At 38.7% G+C, this 24,528-nt stretch overlaps 1 protein-coding gene across 4 annotated transcripts in view; it reads left to right on the forward strand.

Moving 5' to 3' along the window:
• The first annotated feature begins 1,005 nt into the window (after nucleotides 1-1,005).
• NMU (neuromedin U) overlaps nucleotides 1,006-24,528 on the forward strand; it is a 187,831-nt gene continuing 164,308 nt past the window's right edge. For 2 of the 4 annotated variants that reach the window (XM_059924094.1, XM_059924092.1), the window contains exons 1-3: nucleotides 1,006-1,177; nucleotides 5,379-5,490; nucleotides 8,353-8,427. The gene's annotated coding sequence lies outside the window, so the exon portion shown is untranslated. Of the gene's footprint in view, nucleotides 1,178-5,298; nucleotides 5,327-5,378; nucleotides 5,491-8,352; nucleotides 8,428-24,528 lie in introns of those variants that run through there. The other 2 variants (XM_059924093.1, XM_059924095.1) reach the window with 2 other exon arrangements.

Consider the following 24,528-nt stretch of genomic DNA (forward strand, 5'->3'; position numbering starts at 1 on the left):
AGCAGGAGAACTGTAGGTTAATTTCAATGCACTGTTTCTCTCCTAGGACCCCTCCACTCTTGAGAGTCTCTGAAAAGACAACGTAAACTTGTTATTTTTTCTCTCCAAGAAAACATAAAAAGGCAACCTTCTTCTACATTTGTATTTTCTCCCAACTGAACATTGCTGTAGAGAGAGTCCATATATTACTGGCATAATTCCGTTTTGAGGCCTTTGTAATGGAAGGAACCTGTTACATGGCAGGTGTTTGACGAAACTGTAAGTACTTGAAAACAACCAAAGTGTATTTAACTTCGTTTCCCAGGAAACTTAAAGCAAACGGGGCTATTCTGTTGTTAAATTGCCCCACCCAAACGGGCGATCACATAAATCGGCCTAGTAAAAGACCTCCTAGGGCCCTTTAAGCCATCAGTACCATCTACACTACAGCCAGTCTCTTAAGGGCTTTCACTGCAAAGTTCCCTCAAGTTCTCCTTGTGGCTGTTTAAACCCCGTCCTTACAGTTTTTGCCAAGAAGGCCCAGATGCAGCAGGTCTCACGATGTTTCAGTAAACGAGTTTGACCGGGGGGTGGGGAGGTGGATTTGCGGTCCTCTTCGCAGAGGGGCTTGCTGCGGGGAAGCTCCACGCCCAGCGCGGGACAGGGCGTCTCCTGGATCCGGGCTCAGGGCGCGCATCGAGAGGCAAGAACTCGTTTACAGAAAGAGCCATCCGGGTAGATGACAGCGTTTCTCAACCTGGCCCCCGAGGACGCCTCCCTGCAGATCGCTACCCCGAGGGTCTCCCTCCCCTTAGCTAAATTAATTTTAAAGTCATGTATTATTCTAAGAACGCATGCATATGTTACATTTACTTCCACAGCTTAGCCTCATTAGTTTCAATATAAAAATAAAAGTTCACTTTTCCCCACCACCACGCACCCATTTCCGTTCCGGCCGCAGCGGAAGGTTTGCGTGGCCTCCCCGGACCCCGCCCCTCGCCCCTCGCCGCCTCCTTGTAGGGAGCGGAGCCCACGGCGTCCAGGGGAAGGCGAGGCCGAAGGCTCTCTCGTGGCCAATGGCCGGGCTTCCGAGCCCCGCCGACTCCTCCCGACCGCGCCCGGCGGGGGCTAGGGGAAGGCTCCGGCGGGCGGCCATGATCCTGGCGCACGTCTGCGGGTTGACCCAGTGCAAGAAAAGGTAACAGCCGCCCAGGGGCCTGCCCGCAGCGGCCAGGGCCGCCTCTCCCGCGAGGGCTTCCCTTGGTGTGCTCATTCCCAAAAGCCGCCAAGCCGAGGCGAACCAGCCACCTCAGCGAGGCCCGCCCCCTCCTCGAATTCGCTGGCATTCCTTCCCTCTCCTGGGAACCGAGTCTAGTCGCCACTGACCCATCCCACTTTCTTTAGTCAGCTGTAAGAGATGTCAATTTGGTTTCCAAAACTAGGAGAGAGAACCAGAGGAAGAGTCTAAATTTTCTATGTATTTGCTTCTGGAGAATGCAGGAACCAGAGAATTAGCCCCTGGGACTTTAAGTTATGCTCCAAGTATGGGGTGTACCTGTGGGAACTCTGCTGCTTGAGGAAGACTGGTTTCATGATTGGGGTCACGCAGCATAGGTGAGAGAGGGGTTTTGTTTTTGGTTTTGTTTTTCCTATCACACTCTAGATGAAGACCATTTATTGAGGATCTCCCACAGAAGTAAAAAGCAGCTGATGTGGGACTTCCCTGGTGGCACAGTGGTTAAGAATCCGCCTGCCAATGCAGGGGACACGGGTTGGAGCCCTGGTCTGGGAAGATCCCACGTGCCGCGGAGCAACTAAGCCCGTGCGCCACAACTACTGAGCCTGCGCTCTAGAGCCCACGTGCCACAACTACTGAGCCTGCGCTCTAGAGCCCACATGCCACAACTACTGAGCCTGCGCTCTAGAGCCCACGTGCCACAACTACTGAGCCTGCGCTCTAGAGCCCATGTGCCACAACTACTGAAGCCCGCGTGCCTAGAGCCCGTGCTCCGCAACAAGAGAAGCCACCGCAATGAGAAGCCGCGCACCCCAAAGAAGAGTAGACCCTGCTCACCACAACTAGAGAAAGCCCGCATGCGCCCAGAAATGAAGACCCAATGCAGCCAAAAATAAATGAATAAATAAATATTTTAAAAAAGCAGCTGATATTGAGATAGCACCATTCCCACTCTTTAAAGAGAAACAGAAAAGGTTATCCTTGCTTGATTTTGAACTTGGGGAAAATGTCAGATAAAATGGATATGTTTATCTAGGCAGTCACCTAAATATGAAATCTTTAGATTGCCCTTAATTAAGTAATGATGGGGCAAAAATTTCTCCTGGGTGTGCAGCTGTGTAGGGCGTTTGGATTACACCTGGGCAGTGAGACGCCCAGTGTGGGCATCTCTGAAGACACAACAGCAGCAATAACATATTTATTGAGCACGTGCTATGTGTGATTCTAAGCATATGAAGTAGCTGATGTCGTTAGTCCCATTTTACAGACGAGGAAACGGAAACACTGTGTTTTTCAGGGTGGTAGGTGCCCTCATTCTCCAGCTGCTATGAGTATAGGCTGCCAACAGCTCACAGTTGTACCTTCTCTCAAGAATTGCCCTCGCTGATGGAAGCTGCCTTTCCAGGACATGCTCAGGTGGTTACACCGCAGGGCTTTCAGGTGTGGTCTGTAGCTAAAGGATGATTGCTAGGAGGGCTCCTTCCTGCTCCAGGGGGAACCGGTTGGCAGTGTCATTCCTGCCCCACAGCTGCTTGTGGGATCAGGCTGGGGTGGACTACAGCGGCACCCACATCTTTGCTTTGCTTCTTCCCTTTCCCTGTCTTGCACGCCCCATTTCCTTATAGTTTTCACCTGAGAACCTCAAATCACTAGTACAAGAATCCCCATCTCAGGCTTCTGTGAAACCCAACCTAAGACAGCTACTGTGCTCTACAGGTATACTTAAGGTTCGGTTCCAGACCACCACAATAAATCGAATATCACAATGAAGTGATTCACATGAATTTTTTTTTGTTTCCCAGTGCATGTAAGAGTTATGTTTACACTATACTGTTGTCTATTAAGTGTGCAATAACGTTATATCTAAAAAATGTACATACCTTAATTTAAAAGTACTTTATTGCTAAAAAATGCTAACCATCATCTGAGCCTTCAGTGAGTCGTGATCTTTTTGCTGATAGACTTGCTCAATGCAGGGTTGCCACAAGCCTTCAATTTATAAAAGCAAAACAAAATGCAGTGTCTGCGATGCACAATAAAATGAGGTATGCCTGTACTGGGTTGTGAAGTTTTCAGAGTTTTATTTTTAATTCCCTAGAGATAATTCTGTGGAAAGACAACTCACTAGTTTCGAACATATATCAGATGAGTTTTTCCTCTGGTTAACACAATGAAATACATTAAGGAAGCTATGCTGCTAAAATACTACTTTATTTGCGTAAAGGAAATAATAGAATGGCTTCTTTTAGATGCCGTTTGGCCAAGAAAACGCTATTTCTACCAGGGATGGAGATAGCCAGAGTAGGTGATAGATAAGTATTTATTCATTAATTTCTTGATTGATGAAACTGATTATGAGAAGGAAACATGTTAATACTGTTTTTAACAGCTTTATGGAGGTATACTTGATAGCCTTTATGGAGGTATAATTGATAACAGCTTTATGGAGGTGCATATTTTGATAATATATGTGTATACCGATAAACCATCACCACAATCAAAGTAGTGAAAATATGCATCACTCCCCAAAGTTTCTTCAGCCCCTTTCTGGCTCCAGGCAACCGCTGCTTTTTGTTTTAGTAACATAAGGTTGAAAAAGGTCCTGAGCTTCAGTTGTTCAGTAGTTGGGCATGCCTGAGCACAAGGCACGCAGGGATTTCCACGGGGTAAGAACATGAGTGAAGTTGAAGTAACTGGGGCCAGGCTGCCATCTGCTTATTGGAAAGGAGATGGATACAAAGCTGGACGCTGATGACAACTTTGGCATCCAAGGCACAGATTCCGTAGCATGTGGCAAATTCTGGTGAGGTTCAGGCAAACTTTGGGATTGGGACAGCCTGGGGTTTTGTTACAGGTTAAAGGAGGCTCTGTGAGGGAGTGATACCATCTTTGAAATGCACAACCAAAATAAAAACATACAAACAAAACTCTCCACCCAGACTGAGAACTCCCAGGCTGACACTGGAAAAGGAATCTCCTGGGTTGTGGGACATGGGAGGGGGGGGGGGAGTTGGACAGCTGATTTCTGCCCTTCCAGTTCGTTGTCCTCTTGGTTCTCTTATTGGCAGCTCCTGGATATAGGAGACATACTTTCCCATTTTAACCCTTTGGCTCAAGCTTGCTACCTCATAGTCCAGCTCAGACATGATTAGAGTGTTCTGAGGCACTGCTGAAGGCTCTGGCAGAAGCAGCAGAGAGATAACACAGTGAGGGCCATAGTTCTAGAAAATCTGGCATTTAAAACCGAGTTTTCTCATCTTTGCTTTATGGTCCTTTCTCCCATGCCTGGTAATCCCCTTCTTCGACTCCACAAAGTCAAAACCAGCCAAACCCAGTTCACAGCTAGCTCCTTCCTCCTCTCACTTCTTTGCTCCTTTCTGAAATTCTTAGAGCACAACAACGGATGGTTAGCTTCATAATCTAGCCCTTGATCTCAGTGGTCTAGATCTCAATGGTGTAGGTCATTGCTGTCCAATAGAAATATAATATAATGTGAGCCACACATGTAATTTTAAATTTCCAGTGGCCACATTTTTTAAAAAAGGGGAGGGAACAAACAGGTGAAATTATTTTTTAATAATATATTTGCAACTCAGTATTTCCAAAATACGATCATTTCAACAAGTCATCTATATAAAAATTATAATGAGATATTTTACATCCTGTTTTATACTAAGTCTTTGAAGTCCAGTGAGTACTTACAGCACATCTCAGTTTGTATGAGCCATATTTACGTATTGCACATTACAAGTCTAGATATAACATCATGGCCTAGATCCAAAATTAACTAAGTGTTCTGCGGGGAAGAGAGGAAGTATATGAGTTTTCTTTTGGACACGCTGAGTCTGGGGTACTGGTAGACATTCTTGTGGACGGTGACAATAAGCTTTTGGAAATGCAGTTCTAGAACAGCAAGACAGCATCTTTCAGCTTCATTTGTCAGAGCAACATATACACCTCCACAGTAAGTTCCCAATTTCATCTTGTTTTTTGAGTCCATACCTTAAGAGTTTTTCCCCACATCCTAACTTGCACGTTAAACTGTGTATGTTCTACTCCAGTCAGTTCATCTCCACGTTAGCTGGTTTTCCTGCACGTTTTCTCTATCAAGTAAGTACTTATCATATACATTTTCTGTATATTTATATCGTCTCTCCTTCAGGTACCTTGAAAAGAGTTGAGCAGCAGGATGGGCACTGTTTTACTTGAACATAAAGAACCATTCAGCTAATGAACTTTTATTCAGCATGAGCAATTATCCTAAATATAACTTGGTTAGTATTTTTTAACTGCATCCTAATTAATAGCTATCTAGTTTTAAGAATAGCAAAACCTGTAATGTCTTAATTTTTTTTTCTAATTGTAAAAGCGACGAATGATAATATCACTCTGAAGGTTTAAAAAAGGGTGACAATACTCAGTATTTAAAAGATACAAAGAAACGGACACTTTTATCCATTGATGGTGGGAATGTAAATATCTACAAGGATTTTGGAGGGCAATTTGGCAATATTTATTACAATTCAAAACGTGCATACCTCTGTCTCTGCAACTCCAGTTTTAGAAATTTATGCTGTGGGAATAATTGGACAAGTGCACAAATTTGTGTGTACAGGAATGTTGATTCTATTATTGTATTTTTATTTAAAAAAAGGAAACAACTTATATTTCAACAGCTATTTACTAGGCACTGTAGTAGGTATGGGGCTACAACATTTAATCAGACATAGACGGTCCCTTATGGTTTAGGAAAGAAGACAGTCAACTAGACATTCATTGATGCAGTGTTGACAGTATAGATTGTGGTTGAAATGCATCTGAGGGGAGCTGAACCCAGACTTGGGAGGAAGTGAAAGCTGCTTAAGTGATGTCTAAACTGGGTTCTAAGGGGTAATTGATAAATTACATAATGGAGTACAATGCAGCTATTAAAAGTAACTGTGTACATGTGGAAAGGAGTAAATAGTATATCACTGAAGAAAAAAAAAATCAAGCCAAAAAACAGAATAGTATAATTTTATGTTTATAAAATTATGTATGTTTCTTTAGTGTGCAGATATGTATATATGTGAATATATATTCATATACACACACAGAAACAGAGACACAGAGCTCTAGAATGCGTCAAAATATAACTATGGTTGGTAGGATTTCAATAGATTTTCAGTTTTAAATGTAAATATATTATTTTCATAATCAGAAAAAAATTGAGCTATTTTTTAAAATAAAATTTGAAATAAAAGTAATACAGGTTAAGTGTAGGAAATTTGGGTTTTAGAAAGATGAAGAAGAAAATAAAAATGACTAAAAATTCTATACCCAGGGTGACAGATCATCAATTATGACATTCTGGTGTATTTCCCTCCATTCTTTATATGCATGTGAATGTATTAGCTCTTTTCATAATGATACGTGTTTTGTAGGCCAGTTTTAAATTTTAATATATTCAGTATTAAAAGTAATTTGAACTTATATGTATTCTATCACAGAGTAAAAGTTAATTCCCCAAATTACAGTTTACTATGCTTAATAGAGTTAAATTCTTATATATATTTGGGGAATGTATTGACATCAAATGAAACAACTCACTTGCCTCTGTTTTCTTTTTTTAATTTGGCACAATTAAATTATTATATGTTAATCCTATCAGTAATTTCTTCTGGTTGCTGGCATTTGTATGAGTAGATTATGGGTAAAAATTCACTTTTCATGAGCACAGATGAATAATATTACTAGATCCCATTAGAACAGTGCCAGCCATGATATGAGTGCGTTACACTGTGCTGTATAGTTTCCAGCGTAGGCAGGAGATGTAGTGAAGCACAGTTCCTTGATTTAAGGATTATGTGTTGCATCTTCTCTGCTATATTGCTTGGGTAGACTGTGGTAGTGCTGTCATTCATTCCTTATTTATTTATTTATTTATTTATTTATTCATTCATTCATTCATTCATTCATTCATTCATGGCTGTGTTGGGTCTTCGTTTCTGTGCGAGGGTTTTCTCCAGTTGCGGCAAGCGGGGGCCACTCTTCATCGCGGTGCGCGGGCCTCTCACTATCGCGGCTTCTCTTGTTGCGGAGCACAGGCTCCAGACGCGCAGGCTCAGTAATTGACTCACGGGCCTACTTGCTCCGTGGCATGTGGGATCTTCCCAGACCAGGGCTCGAACCCGTGTCCCCTGCATTGGCAGGCAGATTCTCAACCACTGCGCCACCAGGGAAGCCCCATTCATTCCTTTTTAAAAATAGCTACTACAAACCAGAAGAATTAAGTCAGCGTATTCCCTGTGTCATTGACAGGCATGTTAAACAGCCAGAGTTTCTTCCTTATATAGGAAGTCAAAAAATATAAACTGCTTTTTGAGTTAATGGATGTAAAGTACTTGAAACAGTGCCTGATACATAATAAATGCTCAATAAATTGTTATTTTTACTATTAATAAGAACAAACAAGCTATCAGAATACATCTAGGAGTATCTTAGATCTATATTCAGTTTCTCATCATTGGCTATGGGATATGAAGAGTAAACTGATATCAGGATTTGGCTGGAGGTCATGCTTTTTCATGTTGATGCCTAAGATCTGGAATAAAAAGTTAATGAAAGACGCTGTATTGGGATAAATAAACTTAACTAAACTGAGTTGTATTTCACCTCAGAGTGTAGCCCTCAGTCAGTAACACTGTTTTGAAACTGAATTCCCTAGATAAAAAGGAAACAGTTACTCTTGATACTTTTGTATAGGTTCATGGAGTCTGTTTGGTGAATGTGATTATGATCTCATATGATCAGCTGAGCTGACATGAGAGTAAGTTACATTCATGGGATGACTTATAACAAGAAATATCACTTCGTCAGGCAAACAACTCTCAATTTGCTATAATGGTCCTGTTAGAATCAAACTTGTCTATCTATATAACATGACCAGTGAATTCCATGCTTGGTGCTTTAGTTGTTTTAAGTAATTCTGTTTCTTAAAGTTATTTCAACAAAGTTTACGTGCAAAGTTAGAAGTCACTATTACATAAATATAACACTCTATGTTACCCAGGCTATAAATGCTTTCCAAATTTTTAGAAGTTGTATCCTTGGGGACAAGTGAGATGCATTCAATGTAAATACACTTTGTTTTACAGAGCAAAGAATTTGGAAAGCTGAAAACATTGTTGTTCGTTCAGCCTAAGCAAAGAAGCCAAGAAAATCTCAGAGAGGTAAAGAAATTTAAAAAGTTTGTTTTCTAATAATGATTATTCCAATGTTATTAATAGTGCTTTTCTTCTATAATTTTAAGCGAATACAGGTTAACACTATGAAAACATCATGCCAAATTATTTTTCTTACACTTCTACTCTCCTAATCCTTGCCTTAAGTTTAGGGTTTTAGAAAACAAAATGGGATTAAATAAAGATGGTTGTAATATTTATATTTTCTTTTGGTCTAGTGAAGCAATCTTTCATTTATATCATATATGAATTAAAGAAATACTGATCATTGAGTTCCTACTGTGTGTTATGTTTGAGGTATGTGTTTAAGATAAATCATTGATTTTGAATATAAATAAATTTATTTAAGCCTATTAAAATGTTTTCTGTAATTTTAATTTACTAATCTTTGAACAGACTTCACAGCAATCCATTATGTAGCTATGAATTTCTGTTCCTAAGATATTAGGTGGACCTTCTCTACTTCTATTAAAATTTTAATATACTTAGGTAAATTGGATTTACATTTGTTGTTTTTTAGCCTCTAAAGGCTGTTTTGTAAACCAGCTCTAAAGTAAAAAGAGATATTGATTTTAAACATTTTAAGATATAAAGCATTTCAGAGTATCCTAAAAAATAAAGTGCTATATTACAGGTATTCATCATCTTTGGCATCAGACGTTTCTAAAAGTCACTGTTTTCTGTGCTATGACATTGTCTTGAATCCACCTATACCATTTTAGTCCAGGAGATTCCAACACTGGTATCATAGCCATGTAAGTTCTTGTAATAACGAGCTGAAATTCTTATCTGGTTACAGACAGTCCTCGACTTAGCAGTGAATTTACAATTTGGAAAAAGTAGTATAAACAAACATGATTAAGTTCAATTTATCTTTCTTATAGAATCTAATTTAAATACAGAATTGTGTTCCTAAAGGTGTAAAAATAGATATTTACTCACTCTTTATGAGTCATAGGCATACTATGAGAGATTTTAGTTTGGAAAACTTGGACATTCAGATTGTATGGGTGAATAGTAATAACTGGATACAGCTGATTTGCTTTTATTTTGGGCTTCAGTTACCTGGGATTGAGACCCATTTATTTCAAATTACTGTGTTTAGCTGAAGCTAAAAAATTTTTAAACTTTTTATGTTGATAATTTTAGGCTTACAGAAGAATTGCAGAGATAGTACAGATAATTCTGGTATACTCTCTACCCAGTCTCCCCAGATGTTAACATCTCATGTAGCCATGGAACAATGACCAAAACTAAGAGATTAAGATTGGTTCAACAAATACTGTAAATTAAACTACAGACTATTTAGATTTCCCCAGTGCTTCCACTGTCTTTTTTTCTGTTCCAGGATTCAAGTCAGGAGACCACAGTGCTTTTAGTTTTCATGTCTCCTTACTCTCCTTCAATCTGTGAAAGTTCCTCATTTTTTTCCTTGTCTTTCATTACATTGACAGTTTTGAGGTGTACTGGTTAGATGTTTTCTAGAATGTCCTTCAGTTTGGGTTTTTTTCTCATGATCAGACTGAAGTTATAGATTTTGGGTGCATGACATTAATGTCTTATTACTGGCGATGTTATCCTTGATCAGTTGGCTAAGGTGGTATCTGCCAGGATTCTCCATGGAAAGTTACCATTTCCCCTTTCCATAGTCTGTCCTTTGGAAGTGAGTTACTAAGTCCAGCCCAGTCCAGGGGAATTAAGGTACATCTTCTGGAGGGAGGAATATTTAAGAAATTGTAGACATATGTTAAACCTCCACAGTTATTAATAAATATTTTATGGGAGATACTTGGAGGCAATGTGGATACCCTGTTTCTGTCACTAATTTTAGCATTCATCAGTGGATCTTCCCTGCAGCAATTATTACTTTGGTACTCTAGTGGTGATGCTCGGTTTTCCTCATTCTGTTTGCATTAATAATTCTTCTGAAAGGAAGAATTGCCTCTTTTCATTTATTCATTCATTCATTCGCTTGTATATTTATATCAGTATGGTCTCATAGATATTTATTGCCATATGGATATTTATTCTATTCTTTGGGTTATAATTCTTTATTATCATTGTTTATTATATTGCTTAAATTATTCCAGCTCTGGGTATCAGGACCTCTTAAGGGTTGGCTCATGTGTCCATTTGACAGACCCATGTCTTTTATTTATTTTATTTTTATTTCCTTTATAATAATAATTATTTTCACCAACTTACTTTCTGGCACTGTAAGATTCTCCAGGCTTATCTTGTATTTTCTATGCCCTGGCCCAAGAACCAGCCATTCTTTAAGAAGTATAGTTCCTTTTATTGGAGAATGGTATTTAGAAACCAAAACCTGTCCCCTAGGTGTTCTTGTTACAACTGGAGAGTCATTACTTCTAGGCCCTCTCAGTGCATAGAGCTGGCAAGTGTTGGTAGTATATTAACCCATTTATCTATATTCATTTCTGTATATATCCATCTGTATATATATTAAAATAAACATTAGTTCAAATGGATGTCTTCAACTTCAGCCTGTTACCGTAGGATTTATTCTAGCATTCCTCCTTTGCTTGTTTGAAACGTCTTTCTCCCACAGATACAAACCTGACTGTCATTATCTATTGTACAGTACCATTTGTTGGAGAGACTGTCCTTTCCCCATTGTGCATTCTTGACACCCTTGTTGAAGATCAGTTGACCATACATGTGTGGATTCATTTCTGGGCTCTCTATTTTGTTCAATTGATCTATATCTGTCTTTATGCCAGTACCATACTGTTTTAATTACTGTAACTTTGTAATATATTTTGAAATCAAGAAGTGTGATATTTCCAGCTTTGTTCTTCTTTCTCAAGATCGTTTTGGCAATTCGCTGTCCTTTGTGGTTCCATATGAATTTTAGAATGTTTTTTCTATTTCTGAAAAAAAAGCTGTTGGAATTTGATAGGGATTGATTGAATCTGTAGATTGCTTTGCGTAGTATGGACATTTAAACAATATTAAGTCTTCCAATCCATGAACGTGAGATGTCTTTCCATTTGTTTGTATCTTCTTTAATTCCTTTCATCAATGTTTTATAGTTTTTAGTGTACAGATCTTTTACCTCCCTAGTTAACTTTATTCCTAAATATTTTCTTTTTGATGCTATTGTGAAGGGGACATCCATTGTGACAGTGATCTTAGCAATTATTTCATTGATATGACAAAAGCTCAGGCAACAAAAGCAAAAATAGACAAGTGGGACTTGGAAATTCCCCGGCAGCCCAGTGGTTAAGACTCCGCACTTCCATTGCAGGGGACACGGGTTATCCCTGGTTGGGGAACTAAGAGCCACATGGGGTGCAGTGCGGCCAAAAAAAAAAAAAAAAAAAATAGACAAGTGGGACTACATCAAACTAAAAGGCTTCTGCACATCAAAGGAAAGGAAATAATCAACAAAATAAAAAGGCAGCCAATGGAATGAGAGATAATATTTGCAAACCATTTATCTGATAAGGGCTTAATATCCAAAATATGTAAGAAATGCAACAGCGCAATAGCAAAAAAACAAATAATCAGATTAAAAAATGGGCAAAGGAACTAAATAGACATTTCTCCAAAGAAGACATACAAAAACCCAACAGGCAAATGAAAAGATGCTTAAGGTCAGGAAAATGCAAATTAAACCACAATAAGATATCACCTCACACCTGTTAGGATGGCTATTATCAAAAATTCAAAAGACAAAAAGTGTTGGCAAGGATGTGGAAAAATTAGAATCCTTGTATACTGTTGGTGGGAATGTAAAACGGTGTAACCACTGTAGAAAACAGTATGGAGGTTCCTCAAAAAATTAAAAATAGAACTACTCTATGATCAAACAGTCTCACTTCTGATATTTTTCCAAAAGAATTAAAATCAAGACCTCGAAGAGGTATCAACACTCCTAGGTTCATTGCAGCATTATTTACAATAGCCAAGACATGGAAATAATCTAAATGTCCATCGACAAATGAGTGGATAAATAAGTTGTAGTATATCTGTCTAATGGAAAGTTATTTAGCCTTCAAAAGGAATGACAGTTCTGATACACATAACCGTATGGATGAGCTTGAGGACATTATGTTAAGTGAAATAAGCCAGTCACAGAATGACAAATACTATATGATTCCACTGACATGAGGTATCTAGAGTAGTCAAACTCAGAAGCAGAGAGTACAACAGTGCTTGCTAGGGGCTGGGGTGAGGTGGTTATGGAGAGTCATTACTTAATAGTTACAGAGTTTCTCTATGGGGTGATGGAAAAGATTTGGCAACAGTGGTGATGGTTGCACAACAGCGTGAATGTAATTAATGCCATTGAAATGCACACTTAAAAATGGTTAAAATGTCATTAAAAATTTAAAAGATATGGTCATAACATGTAGAAGTTGATACTTAAGATTTTAAGCACCCTAAAATTTCAAAATTTTTAATCAAATCGCCTTTGCAGAAAACTTACCTAGCAGGTCAGAAAATGAGGCCTTTTAGTTAGTCAAGTGTTTTTATAAATAGTAAATTAAGTCTGTACGTCATAAACACCAAATTTCAAAAAATTAAAATAAAATATTAACACAAAACTATACTCATTTAGGAATTAAATGGAATTTTAATTATTTAGTAATGAAAAGGGAAATTTAAGGATCATCCTTATAAATGTCCTTCAAGAGGTGAATGGATAAACAAACTGATATAGCCATACAATGAAATACAACTGAACAATAAAAAGGAACAAACTGTTGATTCATACAAGACACGGATGATCTTACATGCATTTTGCTAAGCCAGACACAAAAAGTAATGCATTGTATGATTCTATTTATATGATATTGTGGATGGTAAAACTGTAGGGAAAGAAAACAATTAGTGGTTGCCAGGAATTAGGTGTCAAGGAAGGGGTTACCTAAGAGTAGAATTGCTGGGTCGTATGATAATTCTGTAGCTTTTTGAGTAATTGCCATACTGTTTTCCACAGTAGCTGCACCAATTGCATTCACACCAACAACCCCCAAGGGTTCCAATTTCTTCACATCCTTATCAATACTTGTTATTTTCTACTACTACTACTACTATTATTATTACTGCTGTGCTAGTAGGTGTGAAGTGGTATCTCATTCTGTGTTTGATTTGCATTTCCCAAGTGAGTAAGGTGTTTAAGCATCTTTTCATGTACCATTTCATGGCCATTTGTATATCTTCTTTGGAGAAACACCTATTCAAGTCCACTGCCCATTTTTAAATTGGCCTGTTTGTCTTTTTGTTACCGAGTTGGGAGTTCTTTATATATTCTGGGTATTAAACCCTTGTCAAATATGTGACTTGCAAATATTTTCTCCCATTCTATAGGTTTTCTTTTCATTTTCTTTGATAATGTCCTTTGATGCAAAAAGTTTTAAGTTTGGATAAAGTCCAAAGTTTATTTTTTCTATTGCTGCTTGTGTGTTATATCTAAGAATCTATTACCAAATCCAAGGTCATGAAGGTTTACCCCTATATTTTGCGGTTTAATATTTTTGCATCTTATATTTACATCACTGATCCACTTTTTTTTTTTTTTTAATTTATTTATTTATTTTTGGCTGTGTTGGGTCTTCGTTTCTGTACGAGGGCTTTCTCTAGTTGCGGCGAGCGGGGGCCACTCTTCATCGCGGTGCGCGGGCCTCTCACTATCGTGGCCTCTCTTGTTGCGGAGCATAGGCTCCAGACGCGCAGGCTCAGTAGTTGTGGCTCACGGGCCCAGTTGCTCCGCGGCATGTGGGATCTTCCCAGTCCAGGGCTCGAACCCGTGTCCCCTGCATTGGCAGGCGGATTCTCAACCACTGCACCACCAGGGAAGCCCCACTGATCCACTTTTGGAGTTAATCTTTGTATATGGTATGAAGTAGGGGTTGTGAACATATCTTTGTTTTCAGACCTTTTAGAAATGCAAACATTTTAAAGATTTAGTAGCCACCTCACAGTTCTTTCTCAGTGATAGCAGGCAGATGCAATATTAATGTGTATTAAAACCTAATACTTTGGAAAAGGAAAAAAAAGGCATGCTTGAACTTTTTACCTCAAAGTCTTCCAGTAAAGGATTCCTGGACACCATCAGATTTTACTTTTCTGGTCCTCGGTTTGTCCTAACTGTTTTGCTGGGCAAGCTAGGTTCTGAAGGATTCCTTACCAACTTCTTCACAGAGGTTGAGGGCCTAACACCATGGAACTTCATGAGTACTGGGGAAGACCATCTCCTCACTGTCTCAATGTCTCCTTCCCTTCCATAGGAAAAGTTTTGCTCTGTGAGGATCATACCAAATTCTCATGAATCCAGATATGGAAGATTTTAATTACCAATATCTATCACATAAAAAGTGGCTGGACTTTGGGGAACACATAAAATCTACTCTTGTTTTGGTTATCAGAAACATTGAAGGGATCTGAGCTAATTGCAGAGCATCATAATCTTTTTCCTTTAGCTCTTTTCTACGCTATTATTTATTTATTTTCTTTCTTCTTCTTTTGTTAAAAGCTTCAACTATGTCTAAAGAATAGGTCATTTCACAGTTTGCCAAATGAAGTACAGCTTCAACTTTGCCAGACCACAATCTATCAAGAGTAAGTGACACGAAAATATTCCATTTGGGTCTTGGCAAACCCCTAAGAAAAGCAGTGGCAGATGGTGAATAGAGTTTAACAAAACTTTGAAGACAAAAGACATGTTACAAATTGAATATTGATCAAAAGAAATGTGTAATAATTTGGGGTTTGTGCTTTGAACTCTGTAATGTAATGATGAATTTTCCAACCAACCTGAAGGAAACTAGAATTGAAAATAGGATGAAGATCAAAACTTAAAAGCAAAATTCCAAAACAATTAAAAAAATGACTGGACTACTATAACAGTCTACTTACTTGTCTAGAAAGAGGAAAAACATGCCAAATATATTAGATAAGGTACCCTGAATTTTATGATAAAGTTGAAGTTGACATTTGCAATCTGGGGTTACCCAAACTCTTTTGAAAAAACTCTACATTTTAATATTTCCCCATAATGTAAACCCTGCCATCTCAGTGTAGAATATTAACCAAAACAAAACAACGAAACAAAAATCTGCCTTTTCCCCTCCTCACTTTCTTTTAGCGTATCAGTGCAAGGTTTAGATTCTGACAGATATATCTTCATGACATTTGATTTGTAGTTAATATATGGGGCGGGGAAGGGTAGGACATGGGACATCCGTTTTGCTGGTGCAGGAACTGGCAAAACCCACAGGATTCTTTGTTTAGGTGTGGCGGCCCCAGTTTCCTGACTGTGGTGGAGACAAAGTGGTTCTGGGATCTGCCCAGCATTTTCATCAAAGTTATTCCTGTAAGTTTGGCTTAGAAACTATTTCACTAACCTTTCCAAAGATTCTATAGGCTACCTAATACCTGTAGTAAATCCTTTCTTTTTTTAAACCGATCAGAGTGGATTCTTTTGTCTGGAATCCAGAACCCTGCTTAATACAAGATCCATTGTGTATGTGAGTCTTTCTTGGAAAAAGTTAAATAATGTAGTATTAACGTGGTGTCATTTTTAAAATCATGGATATTTAGAAATTTTAATGGGGAGTTACTTTTATTAAGCACCAGGTCATTCAGTGAAGAGTGATATTAATATTTATTCAAATTTACCCTTTTAAATGGAGAATAAAACCAAAATGAATCAGTGTATCTATAAATAATAATATTCATAGGTTCTTCTTAGAGTTCAATATACAATATACATATATAGCCATATGTATATTAATGAGGACATTTTAGTTTTTGATTGTGAGGGTATTAAGTCTGTCTTTTTCTGTTCCTAGCAGAAGTACTCTGATTTCTATATTTGTCAGGTTGGAGCAGTTGTAGCTATATACTAAACAAGAAAACAATGCTTGAGGAAAATGATGATTCCAATCAAACTGTAAATATTCACAAGTGTGTCTAATGCTCCGGAAGTATAAAATTAAATGTTTAAGCATGAGAAACCTATTTAGTATTGGCATTGCTTCACATCACTCATGTAGGCTATTGAAGAATCATTCCAGAGTTACAATATAATACAAAAGTAGAGTACAGGCCCATGTGAATATTTTATGGTTTACTGTATGTGTGGCATTCTTAAATTTTAATGCTGCAGAAGAAATGGGTAGCCCTGGAATCCTTGTGTCAACAAGATATAGAGGAAACTGGTGATCCAATTAGTATAATGGGCATCTGGCAGCCAAATGATGCACTTCAAAACCTGGCTGGGAATGACTGGCTCTCATCTGCACTTGCACAGTATAACAGAGAGAAAACAGAATGTGGAATCCTCCTGCCCTTTCTGTGATGCTTTAAATCCAATTGAGTGTTGAATTCCAGACTTTTTTTATTAAAGTGCTTGTCCTAAATTTATTAGTTTTCAATTCCACACACCTTCTCCTTCCTTTTCCATCACATACTTATTACTGGCCTCATTCTCATGATTCCTCGGTGCTCCTATTGACCATTCTCCTATTTTTGGTTCATAGAAACTAAGCATTATCTTGAGGATATTTCTGTGACGTGGCAGTTACCTCAGGAATTTTTGATATTTTGTTCAAGTCTACAGAGTTTGAGTAGTGGTTTTTAAAAATTGCTATTAACATAATCGAAAGTCAGGAGTCTTCACATTGTCATCTCGTGATCCTTTTCTCAAAGGCAGTGAAAATAGCACTGTAAAACTTCTCCTTGTATTTTTTTCCTTTTGGAATCATAATTCTTTAGGTAACCATCTAGCTGTATTTTAAAATTCCATTCATTTGTATTACTGTGCCCTGTATGTTGAGATACAGTCTGCTTGGAGCTTCTTGTGTGCCTAAACTTCTTACTGAATGTGCCAAAATCCCAAGGCTTTGACTGTTCTTTTACCTGGGCCATTTCTTGGATTGTTTATGCAGCTGGCAGTCCTGAGAAAAGTAATGCATTGCTGTTCTTCATGGCACTTTGTTGCCTTCCAGACAAACCAGCTTGCTTACTGCCTGTTATAAAAGCAGCGGATTCCCTATGCACAGGATCCTCCCCTGTGATTCACCCCACTGCATATGCAGGCTCCACTGGGCGCTCCCCATTGCCTTGAGGGATTTGGGGACTGGTGCAACAATACTGATACTCCTGTTACTCCTTTTGCTGCAACTAGTAAAGTCCTTTGTCTCTGACTGAAGAGTCCCATGCCTTCTGTCAGCATCTATGGAACTGTGACAGGCTTACTTATCAGCTTGTATGGTTGTTTTGTTGGGAGTTTTCCTGCTTCTGACTCTCCTTCACAACATCAAACTTATTGAAGTAGGGCAAAATCCCAATACTTTATAAAATATCTTCCTTTTGAATAATTAAAATCACTGCTATATACTCCATGTTTTTATGTCTATTAAAGTTTACCATGTATTATTACTAGGGGTAGGTTGTTTCTAGAAATTAAGGGTGGACAAACGGCTATTTCTGGCTAAAGAGCTATGAATAGGGGAGATAGCAGATTTGCAAAACTGATCTTGAATATAGTACTTAAAAAAAGTCTTGATAAAAGGAACGCAAATCAACACCAAATTTATGTCTCCCAGAAAGTGAAAAATCTGGCTTTACGTCATGAATTCAGCAGTAGTAGTTTTAAAAAATACCTATATTTTGTGAGGTAGCAGGGCTCATCTAATGAATTAATTTGTAGGGAGACCTTCTGTTCTGTGGTTGTGTGACACCCCTATTTTGCCTATTCATAAATCTACTCAGTATATATTCATTGAGTGTCTATGTTCTGAGCCAAGCACCATTCTAGGCTCTGATGCTACAGCTGTGGACAAGTTGGCTAGGGTCCCTGCTTCAAGGTCTTTACCAGAAGAGGATGATAATTGCTTCTTAATAAAAAGTAAAATTCTTTACAGGTGAAGTTGACAGGATTTTGTTAGCCAATAATGACTTCAAACTTACCATTTTACAGAAGAGATGTTTTTAATATTCTTTCTGCTCAGATTTGAAGCTGAAAGTATGATTCTAAGACAAGGACACGTACCCTTAGAATGCTACTTGGTTCTTGCTGGACATTTAAAGGTCATGTCAAGTAATACAAGCACAAACAAAAATATCAACTCTGAAATTTTAAGTGAGTTTGAAGAAGGTGACTTCATAGGGATAACTACTATCTCAATTTCTCAGTCTCTCATCATCATTTTTTAGGTTAAAATGTAAAAAAATTATGTGTCATTGCATTAAAATAATTAACATAGTATGCTATAGTATTGTCCTTGAGTATTAAATTATTTCAGTAATTGAAATGCTTAGAAAAAACATGTTTCCTTAACATTGTAGAGCCAATATATAGCCTGTTATATAGTTTATCAATGTACAGGACACACAACAAGATTCACAAATGATTGCTATATGAATGACTGACAAGTTAAATGAATGAGTTACAAACCATGTAGCTTGGGAGGCAGGGTGGTATTAAAAATAGAGAAATTATACCAAAACATTTATTGATTCAAGCAGCTCTTTTTGATTCTTTAAAGAAATTTATGCTTCCAAAAGATTTTATGCAAGAGGGATAAGATATAGGCTAAGAAAAGAAGCTTATATGTAATGGTAAAACTTGCTTCATTTCTATATTTGGTCAAGGGCAGATTGGATTTAGAGATCCTTGAATCCAAAAGTCCCTAAGTGTAGAGATCCTGGGAGGTGAGAGCAGTTGCTGGGATTGAGGTCAGATACCACATCGGAAACAATGCTAAAGAGTCTGGACTTAATTCTACAGGCAGTGGAGCTCACTGAGGGTTTTTAAGTAGGGAGGGAGATGGATCAGATTAACATTTAGATAGATGACTGGTGAGATGATGTGGGGCTGTATTATCAGAGAAGGGACAGCATGGAATTGGAGAACAGTTGGGAGATCAATGAGCAGACCCTGGACCAGGGCACTGATCGTGGGGATACTAATTAGGAGATGAATCCAAGATATTTTATTGGTAACAAATTCAATGAGAAGGGCAGAGAAGAAATAAATCAAACCTGATTTTTCCATGGCATTCCCACTGTTAAATTAATTATGAATCATCATCGTTGGGTAAGAAATTTCTTGATAGGTTGAGCAGTGGATAAGGAGTTGGCCAGCCTGGGCCTGAATGGACCTTCAAATGCTGGAGGCTCTTTGGAGGCACTGTTAGAACCTGATGATCCTCCGTGGACTCCAAGATCTTCCCCAGGATCAGCGACTGGTAGTGTTAGATGGAGCCTCACAAGTCAGCCACACAGAGCCTTTCACTTTACACCTTAGTGAATGGAGAACCAGGGTGGTTCACTGAATTGCTCACGTTGACACAGGTAGTGGCAGAAATGGGAGCAGAATCCTGAATTCAGTGCTCTGTTCACTCTGCCATGCTGCCCCAACTGTGTGCAGATTAAGTAGAGCCATTGGTTTTTCAACTAAAGAGAGGAAACCTGGAGATCATCTGTACTGGTGTTTCTCAGCCAAAATCTGTACTAGTCAGCATTTTCCAGAGAAACAGAACCAATAGGATATATTATATAGATATGTATAAGAGGAGATTTATTATAGGAATTGGCTCATACTTTCATGGAGGCCGAGAAGTCCTATAATCTGCCGTCTGCAAACTGGAGGACTAGGAAAGCCAGTGGTGGAATATGGTCCGAGTCCAGAGGCCTGAGAACCAGGGGGACCAATGGCGTAAGTCCCAGCTGGATTCCAAAGGCCTGAGAATCAAAGGGCCAGTGGTATGAGGCCCAGTCCAAGTCTGAAGGCCTGGGAACTAGGAATGCCAATGTCCAAGGCAGGAGAAGATGGATATTCCAGCTCAAGCAAAGAGATTTAAATTTTTTGGGGCTTCCCTGGTGGCGCAGTGGTTGAGAATCTGCCTGCCAATGCAGGGGACACGGGTTCGAGCCCTGGTCTGGGAAGATCCCACATGCCGCGGAGCGGCTAAGCCCATGAGCCACAACTACTGAGCCTGCGTGTCTGGAGCCTGTGCTCCGCAACAAGAGAGGCCGCGATAGTGAGAGGCCCATGCACCGCGATGAAGACTGGCCCCCACTTGCCACAACTAGAGAAAGCCCTCGCACAGAAACGAAGACCCAACACAGCCAAAAAATAAATAAATAATAAGTGTTTAAATAAATAAATAAATAAAAATTAAAAAAAATAAAAACAGAAGCCCGGCTGAATGAGTTCTTAGTTTGGAATATTTATGTGCTAACACAGCAGCATGATCTACAAACATGCACAAGGCTATATCCTAGCTCCACTCAACACTTTATTACTAAGAAAAGAGGGTGCTTTGTTCTGAAGACAGCAAACTTGGGGTGGAGATGCTGACCTGGATCCATGATGCTCAGTCAGGGGGGTGATGTTAGTGTAACTGTATACAAAAACTGTAACACTTTAATGATTATAATATTGAAAAGATTTAGCAGTAAAGAATCAAGGTGGGATTATCCTAGAGAAAGGAGAGTGGCAAGAATTTTTTTTTTTTTTTTAAACTATGGCCAGCTGCCTTTTTTTTTTTTTTTTCTTAATTTTATTTTTATTTATTTATTTATTTATGGCTGTGTTGGGTCTTCGTTTGTGTGCGAGGGCTTTCTCTAGTTGCGGCAAGTGGGGGTCACTCTTCATCACGGTGCGCAGGCCTCTCACTATCGCGGCCTCTCTTGCTGCGGAGCACAGGCTCCAGACGCGCAGGCTCAGTAACTGCGGCTCACGGGCCTAGTTGCTCCGCGGCAGGTGGGATCTTCCCAGACCAGGGCTCGAACCCGTGTCCCCTGCATTGGCAGGCAGATTCTCAACCACTGCGCCACCAGGGAAGCCCCGGGCTTCTGTTTTTATAATGTAGTTTGGGGGCTACAAATTAATCCTGCTGGGGCTGATAGATCATGTGAAAGTCCAGGCCAATGGTTATTTATTAATCCTATAAGCTCAAGTTTTATTTAAAAAATCATTTGCTTACAATGATGCATACTTATAATTTCACACGTTCCCAGAGTTTCATTGTAAGAATAATGTCAGAAATTATTCTACAAGATATGCATTTGTTTTTATTTTTCAGGAAATTTGCCTTTTAACGAATGCAAATTGACCTACTTCAATTTTATGTAGAACAGGTGTAAAACTTCTAGTAATAAGTAAAGAAGTAAGTATTTGATGATATTCATAAAAATGATTAATGTTTTTTTTTGAGTTTTTTTGTTTAACATCTTTATTGGAGTATAATTGCTTTACAATGGTGTGTTAGTTTCTGCTTTATAACAAAGTGAATCAGCTATACATATACATATATCCCTATATCTCCTCCCTCTTGCATCTCCCTCCCACCCCCCTAGCCTACCCTTCTAGGTGGTCACAAAGCACTGAGCTGATCTCCCTGTGCTATGTGGCTGCTTCCCACTAGCTAGCTATTTTACATTTGGTAGTGTATATAAGTCCATGCCACTCTCTCACTTCGTCCCAGTTTACCCTTCCCCCTCCCTGTGTCCTCAAGTCCATTCTCTACGTCTGTGTCTTTATTCCTGTCCTGCCCCTAGGTTCTTCATAACCTTTTTTTTTTTTTTTGGATTCCATATATATGTGTTAGCGTACGGTATTTGTTTTTCTCTTTTTGACTTACTTCACTCTGTATGACAGACTCTAGGTCCATCCACCTCACTACAAATAACTCAATTTCATTTCTTTTTATGGCTGAGTAATATTCCACTGTATATATGTGCCACATCTCCTTTATCCATTCATCTGTCAGTGGACACTTAGGTTGCTTCCATGTCCTGGCTATTGTAAATAGAGCTGCAATGAACATTGTGGTACATGACTCTTTTTGAATTATGGTTTTCTCAGGGTATATGCCCAGTAGTGGGATTGCTGGGTCGTATGGTAGTTCTATTTTTAGTTTTTTAAGGAACCTCCATACTGTTCTCCATAGTGGCTGTATCAATTTACATTCCCACCAACAGTGCAAGAGGGTTCCCTTTTCTCCACACCCTCTCCAGCATTTACTGTTTGTAGATTTTTTAATGATGGCAAAATGATTAATATTTTAAGGAAACTTTCTTGGGAAGCCTAGATAAATTTCAAAGCCAAAAATATTTACATTGAGAATGAATACTAAGGCAAATTAAGTGTCTATATTTTTTAAAAATGTTAGATCTTAATGCTTTGTGCTGATGGGTCAGTGGATTTAATTAGATAACAAACGATCACAGATGTAGGGGAGGCAAAATTTTCTCTCTATCCTCTTAGGGTTTTTTTTTTTTTTAAACATCTTTATTGAAGTATAATTGCTTCACAATGGTGTGTTAGTTTCTGCTTTATAACAAAGTGAATCAGCTACACATATACACACGTTCCCATATCTCCTCCCTCCTGCATCTCCCTCCCTCCCATCCTCCCCATCCCACCCCCCCAGGTGGTCACAAAGCACCGAGCTGATCTCCCTGTGCTATGCGGCTGCTTCCCACTAGCTATCTATTTTACATTTGGTAGTGTATATATGTCCATGACACTCTCTCACCCTATCACATCTCACCCCTCCCCCTCCCCATATCCTCAAGTCCATTCTTTGGTAGGTCTGTGTCTTTATTCCCATCTTGCCACTAGGTTCTTCATGACCTTTTTTTTTTTTTTTTTTTCCTTAGATTCCATATATATGTGTTAGCATACTGTATTTGTTTTTCTCTTTCTGACTTACTTCACTCTGTATGACAGACTCTAACTCCATCCACCTCATTACAAATACCTCCATTTCATTTCTTTTTATGGCTGAGTAATATTCCATTGTATATATGTGCCACATCTTCTTTATCCATTCATCCAATGATGGACACTTAGGTTGCTTCCATGTCCTGGCTATTGTAAATAGAGCTGCAATGAACATTGTGGTACATGACTCTTTTTGAATTATGGTTTTCTCAGGGTATATGCCCAGTAGTGGGATTGCTGGGTCGTATGGTAGTTCTATTTTTAGTTTTTTAAGGAACCTCCATACTGTTCTCCATAGTGGCTGTATCAATTCACATTCCCACCAACAGTGCAAGAGTGTTCCCTTTTCTCCACACACACCCTCTTCAGCATTTATTGTTTCTAGATTTTTTGATGATGGCCATTCTGACCGGTGTGAGATGATACCTCATTGTAGTTATGATTTGCATTTCTCTAATGATTAATGATGTTGAGCATTCTTTCATGTGTCTGTTGGCCATCTGTATATCTTCTTTGGAGAAATGTCTGTTTAGGTCTTCTGCCCATTTTTGGATTGGGTTCTTTGTTTTTTTGTTATTGAGCTGCATGAGCTGCTTGTAAATCTTGGAGATTAATCCTTTGTCAGTTGCTTCATTAGCAAATATTTTCTCCCATTCTGAAGGTTGTCTTTTGGTCTTGTTTATGGTTTCCTTTGCTGTGCAAAAGCTTTTAAGTTTTATTAGGTCCCATTTGTTTGTGTTTTTATTTCCATTTCTCTAGGAGCTGGGTCAAAAAGGATCTTACTGCGATTTATGTCATAGAGTGTTCTGCCTATGTTTTCCTCTAAGAGTTTGATAGTGTCTGGCTTAACATTTAGGTCTTTAATCCATTTTGAGTTTATTTTTGTGTATGGTGTCAGGGAGTGTTCTAGTTTCATACTTTTACATGTACCTGTCCAATTTTCCCAGCACCACTTATTGAAGAGACTGTCTTTTCTCCACTGTATATGCTTGCCTCCTTTATCAAAGATAAGGTGACCATATGTGCGTGGGTTTATCTCTGGGCTTTCTATCCTGTTCCATTGATCTATATTTCTGTTTTTGTGCCAGTACCAAACTGTCTTGATTACTGTAGCTTTGTAATATAGTCTGAAGTCAGGGAGCCTGATTCCTCCAGCTCCATTTTTCGTTCTCAAGATTGCTTTGGCTATTCGGGGTCTTTTGTGTCTCCATACAAATTGTGAAATTTTTTGTTCTAGTTCTGTGAAAAATGCCTGTGGTAGTTTGATAGGGATTGCATTGAATCTGTAGATTGCTTTGGGTAGTAGAGTCATTTTCACAATGTTGATTCTTCCAATCCAAGAACATGGTATATCTCTCCATCTATTTGTATCATCTTTAATT

This window comes from Balaenoptera ricei, chromosome 5 (genome assembly GCF_028023285.1).
Source record: "Balaenoptera ricei isolate mBalRic1 chromosome 5, mBalRic1.hap2, whole genome shotgun sequence".
Classification (NCBI taxonomy): Eukaryota; Metazoa; Chordata; class Mammalia; order Artiodactyla; family Balaenopteridae; genus Balaenoptera; species Balaenoptera ricei.